Genomic DNA, 6,000 nt, shown 5'->3' with positions numbered 1-6,000 from the left:
TTGCACGCGCCGCCGGCAAGCAAGCCAGCCGTGCGGACGCGTGCAACGGGACCTTAGCCTAAGGCATTCAGAGCTGAGGCATCCTTGGTTACTGCAATCCCAGCTGATCACTTAGTAACTCAACTGCACATGCGCATATGCTACAGACTGAAGCATCTGAATGCAGGAGTTATGGTGACGTCATCCGGACATTAAGAACAGACAGAGACAGGATTCATTAGGTTCTTATCTGTATCGTAAGATTCAAAGATAAAGACACAAAAATGTTAGACTACACTTTGGGAGTTATGCCTAACATGATATAAGGCATGTGTTAATGAGTGGCAGATACAAACAGAATAACATATGGACATCTAAAAAATAACCAATTGTTAAAAGAATAAATAGTAAAACAGGAAGAGGGAAAATATAAAGGCAAAGGCAGAGAGAGTTTAGTGGGATATACTCATAGTAGCAACAAAAGTATAGGTTGCCAAGTCCCACAGCTACACTGAACAAAATAGTCAAAAAATAAATACTATAGATAACAGAGTAACGCTATAAAAACATAGCAAAGCCAAGAGAGTCATTCATTCCCCTGGGTTGCATAGTATTAAGTATATATATATATAGATAGATAAAAAAAAAATTAAAGGCAGCTTGAACTGCTGCTTTAAATCCAACCTAGTGGAGGGCAAACATGAAATCACTTGGAGTACATGACTTCCTTGAAAAGGATGAAATCACCATTTAACCCTTTGGGTGCCCTTTTGATGTAGCTGCAATGTCACCGCGTCTGGCCCCATGATGTAATAGCTACGTCATAGTAATCCTGCTGGTTTTCCTAGGGGAGATGACATTCTGTGCTCCTGTGCAGGGCAGGACAGATCTATCACTACGTGGGATAGAAGGGAGGGGGTCTCCCCGTCCGTTCTGTCATCAGTGAGGGAGCGATCACATGACCCCTCCGTCACTCAAAGGGTTAAAATAACTGTTTCTTATTTGTGTATTGTGAAATAAATCCTGTTCTGTATTTCTCCAGGAACGTGTATGTGTTTGACTAATGAGGGCATTATAATTACTTTGTTTTCTATGGAAGTGTTATTTTCTTTATTTGCTAAACAAGTTTTTTAACTTGACAATTCTCTACATTTAACTTAATGTGATTTGTGAACGGCGCTAACACACCAAATACGTGAATAAAAGTGCAATATACTTTAAATAGGTGAAAAAGGTGATCTCTAATAAATTTCTCAACCTTCCAGGAATATGTATAGATTCCTTTACGAGATAGCTTGTCCAGGGTATGAAGAGAGCGACGATATCAGGGATACACCGAAAAAATAAAAAACATATAATAGTGCAGTATATCAAAACAGCTTGGATAGCAGGAAAACTTGGCTCTTTAGAAATGCCTACTTACAGCAGGTCAGATAAAAAACAGCATTGTCTACACCACTGGTAGAGATGGGTCGTAATCTTCTAAACCAGGACAGGTTTTCAGCAGGGAGTATATTCAGATCAGCTCTCAGACAGGAGATGGTGTATGATGAATGTCATGCAAAACAAGGGCAGACCATGGTACAGATCGATATAAAATTTATATTGGAAAAAACAATAAAAGGCATAGAAATCGTACTCACAATAAGTACATTAGACATGTACACATAACGTTTTCTTTGAGGCAGGGAGGTGCCGGACCCGTGTGGTACAACTCAGCTGCTCTTCTCCACTACTCGCATCAGACCGTGTGGAAGCTGGCGTCTGACGTCACATCCGGTACGGCGGTGACGACGTACGGTCCGGTCGAGGAGCTCTGGAGGCGGGCAGTGAGGGAACTCGGCACTTCAGGAGCCTTCAGTTCAAAGGCAGCTGCAACTGTGACTGGCTCTACACGTTTCGCTGTCAATGACAGCTTCCTCAGGAGCACAAATGAATACCCCTAGTGGGTTCTTGGACAATATATATAGGGTGTACCCTTAATTAGTTCAATCAATCAATTAAATACACACCGGTTCTCCGAATTTTAACGGACATAACTCAGTGGTCAAAAAAACGACGCAACATGATATTTACATTAGTAAAAAACTTAATGTTCAAAAGTAAAAATGTATAAGAAAATATATAAAATGAGACAAAACTTTTAAGATCATGTAGCTCATGATAAAACGGGAGAGAGAAAATAAGAAGAATAAAAATGTGCATTAGTATTAGCACGTTTAAAATAATAAATACAAACACAATCTGCTAATAAAATAAATTAAAAGACTTAAATATACAAATATCTCAGTATATAAAAGAAATCAACAAGAACCTTATCCTATTGGAGTGGTCATAGTAAGGAGACCAATCTGAGCAAGGATAGTTATGTAAGAAAAGGTGCCAACTCAAAGTCAGCATTGAGACCATTGGGTATTAAGGTGTTAAGTCTGTGTATCCAATACATCTCACGCTTACTCAGATCTATATCCCTACTACGGCCTCTCCAATGTTGCAACACATTTTCTATAACAGTAAATTTTAAACCTTTGATGTTTGAATTATGACACTTGGCAAAATGTTTAGAAACACTATGTGTCAGTATGCCTCTTCTAATATTACTTAAGTGTTCTAAAATACGTGTTCGGATTGCTCTTTTTGTTTTTCCCACGTATTGTAGTCCACACGGGCACTCTAATAGGTATATAACATATTCTGTATAGCAGTTAGTATATTGTTTAATTTGAAAATTTTCTTTACTCTTATTACACACAAAATTCTTTTTATCTGTTTGTTTGTGTTCACATGCCTTGCATGTTGAACAACCAAAAAAACCCACAATGTTTTGAAGCCATCCTTTATTTTTTATATTTACTTTTTTCAAAGCACTGGGAGCAACAATGTTTTTTAAATTTGGGGCTTTTTTAAAGATTATTTTAGGATGTTCTGGAAGAGAGCTATGTAGAATTGGGTCTCTTTTTAAAACATGCCAGTGCTTTCGAATGATTTTTGTAATATTATTAGATTCTTTATTAAAAGTTGTCAAAAAAGCTGTATCAAATTAATTTTTGCTGTTTTTTATTAGTGTTGCATCCTTAGGTTCCAAGAGATCTTCTCTATTTAGTATTTTAGCTTTATTAAATGCTAAGTCTAGGATTTCTTTCTTGTAATTTTTTTGAATAAAACGTGACTCAAGTGTTTTACACTGTTCCTTAAAGACTGTTTCTTCTGTACAGTTTCTCCGCATTCTTCTATATTGGCTATAGGGCACATTATCCATCCACTGATGGTGATGGCAACTAGAAACTGGATATAATTATTGCTATCCACATTTTTAAAATAAGATTTTGTTTTAAGATGCCCCTCTTCAACATATATCACTAGATCTAAGTAATGTATAGATGTTTTACTTGTATTTGAAGTGAATTTCAGGTTCATCATATTATTGTTTAGATCTGCAATATATTGTTCACCTTGCCAAATCATAATGATATCATCAATGTAGCGCCGCCATAGGACAACAACCCCCCCCCCCCCCCAGCATGCCATTGGGCCAGATGTTCTTTTCCTCCCAAAAACCCATAAAAAGGTTTGCATAACTGGGGGCGAATCTCGTTCCCATGGCGGTGCCACATTTCTGAATATAAAAGGTGTCCTCAAATAGGAAATAATTTTTGTCCAAAATAAATGCTATGCTATCCAGGATAAATTCTGCCTGTGAAACATGTAAATCTGTATCATTATCTAAGTAATATTTTATAGCTTCACATCCTAATTTGTGTACAATGGATGTATACAGAGAAGATACATCTATAGTGGTTAGAATATAGTCTTCTTTCCATATAATTTTATCCAGTATTTGGAGTACTTCAGTAGTATCTTTTAGATAAGATTTGAGGGTCTTAACATAGCCTTGTAGAAAGGAGTCGATGTAAGCAGATAGGTTTGAAGTGAGGGAGTTGATACCGGAGATGATTGGTCTTCCGGGAGGGTTTTCTAAACACTTATGGATTTTTGGTAATATATAAAAAATAGGAATTTGTGATGTTTTGTTACATAAAAATTTATACTCTTGTTCTGTTAATATACCTACATTTTTTCCTTTATCCAATAGTATTTCTAATTCTTCTGTAAATAATTTTGTAGGGTTTTTCTTCAAAATACCATAGGTTATTGGGTCTCCTAACAGACGATTAGCTTCTTTTAAATAATCTTCTCTATTCATGATAACAACTCCCGCTCCCTTATCTGCTTGTTTTATGATGATGTTAGTATTCTCTGTTATCTCATCTAATGCTAATTTCTCTTCTTTGGTTATGTTGTTTCTAATTTTAGATTTGTTCTTTTTAGTTAAGTCCTCAAAATCTTTTACAATTAAATTATAAAATACTTCTAAATAATTTCCTTTAGAGTACGTAGGGTAGAAAGTAGACTTATTTCTAAGGGTAGTGTGCTTGAATTTTTCTGGTTCTTTAGGAACAGGTGGATTAAGATTAATTAGTCTTGAGTGAGCATCTTTACTTAAAAAGAACCGTTTAACGGTTAGTTTTCTGAGATATTTGTTGGCATCTAAAAAGAGCTCAAAATTATTTGGCCCTGTTGTCGGCGCAAAGGATAAGCCTTTGGAGATCACATTTAATTGTGATGCAGAAAGTGTAGTTGAACTTAGATTAAAAATACTTTTATTCTCTTTTAGAATTGGCTGTTTTACTCTTTCTTTTTTCGTTCCTCTCCCCCGTTTCCCTCTTTGCTTCTTTCCCCTTTGGGCTGAGAGATTCGCTCTTCTATCTCTTGGAGTGGGGTAAATGAGTTTGGGGTCTCCCAAGTTTTGAGAGAGTCTTCTAACTCTAAAAAATCACTTGGACTAGTGGCTCCAATAGGGGAGCGTGATCTACTAGTTGTCTACTGGAGTGATTTCTTTCTCGTTCTTTTTTCCTTTCCTCTCTTTCTCTTCTTAGTTCTCTTTCTCTTTTTTGTTCTTTCTCTTTAAGATATTCTCTTTCTCATATTTCTTTATCTCTTTGTTCTCTCTCTTTACGGTCTTTATTAACCTCTTTACAGTAGATCTTTGATATTCCCTTTCTCTCATAGTGTCTCTTTCTCTATTAGCCTTTTCTCTTTGTTCTCTTTCTCGTAAAGAGAGAGAACAAAGATATAAAGAAATAAGAGAAAGAGAATATCTTAAAGAGAAATAACAAAAAAGAGAAAGTGAACTAAGAAGAGAAAGAGAGGAAAGGAAAAAAGAAAGAGAAAGAAATCACTCCAGTAGACAACTAGTAGATCACGCTCCCCTATTGGAGCCACTGGTCCAAGTGATTTTTTAGAGTTAGAAGACTCTCTCAAAACTTGGGAGACCCCAAACTCATTTACCCCACTCCAAGAGATAGAAGAGCGAATCTCTCAGCCCAAAGGGGAAAGAAGCAAAGAGGGAAACGGGGGAGAGGAACGAAAAAAGAAAGAATAAAACAGCCAATTCTAAAAGAGAATAAAAGTATTTTTAATCTAAGTTCAACTACACTTTCTGCATCACAATTAAATGTGATCTCCAAAGGCTTATCCTTTGCGCCGACAACAGGGCCAAATAATTTTGAGCTCTTTTTAGATGCCAACAAATATCTCAGAAAACTAACCGTTAAACGGTTCTTTTTAAGTAAAGATGCTGACTCAAGACTAATTAATCCACCTGTTCCTAAAGAACCAGAAAAATTCAAGCACACTACCCTTAGAAATAAGTCTACTTTCTACCCTACGTACTCTAAAGGAAATTATTTAGAAGTATTTTATAATTTAATTGTAAAAGATTTTGAGGACTTAACTAAAAAGAACAAATCTAAAATTAGAAACAACATAACCAAAGAAGAGAAATTAGCATTAGATGAGATAACAGAGAATACTAACATCATCATAAAACAAGCAGATAAGGGAGCGGGAGTTGTTATCATGAATAGAGAAGATTATTTAAAAGAAGCTAATCGTCTGTTAGGAGACCCAATAACCTATGGTATTTTGAAGAAAAACCCTACAAAATTATTTACAGAAGAA

The 6,000-nt window shown here is 35.9% G+C and overlaps 1 protein-coding gene across 1 annotated transcript in view; it reads left to right on the top strand.

Annotated features, from left to right (window-relative positions):
• The first annotated feature begins 831 nt into the window (after positions 1–831).
• LOC142485594 (uncharacterized) overlaps positions 832–6,000 on the top strand; it is a 28,846-nt gene continuing 23,677 nt past the window's right edge. The window contains exon 1 of the mRNA XM_075584472.1: positions 832–960. The gene's annotated coding sequence lies outside the window, so the exon portion shown is untranslated. The remainder of the gene's footprint in view (positions 961–6,000) is intronic.

The sequence above is a fragment of the Ascaphus truei genome, unplaced genomic scaffold, assembly GCF_040206685.1.
Source record: "Ascaphus truei isolate aAscTru1 unplaced genomic scaffold, aAscTru1.hap1 HAP1_SCAFFOLD_612, whole genome shotgun sequence".
NCBI classification, from domain to species: domain Eukaryota; kingdom Metazoa; phylum Chordata; class Amphibia; order Anura; family Ascaphidae; genus Ascaphus; species Ascaphus truei.
The sequence above is the reverse complement of the archived record's forward strand: the minus strand, read 5'-3'. Positions and strand labels throughout refer to the sequence as shown.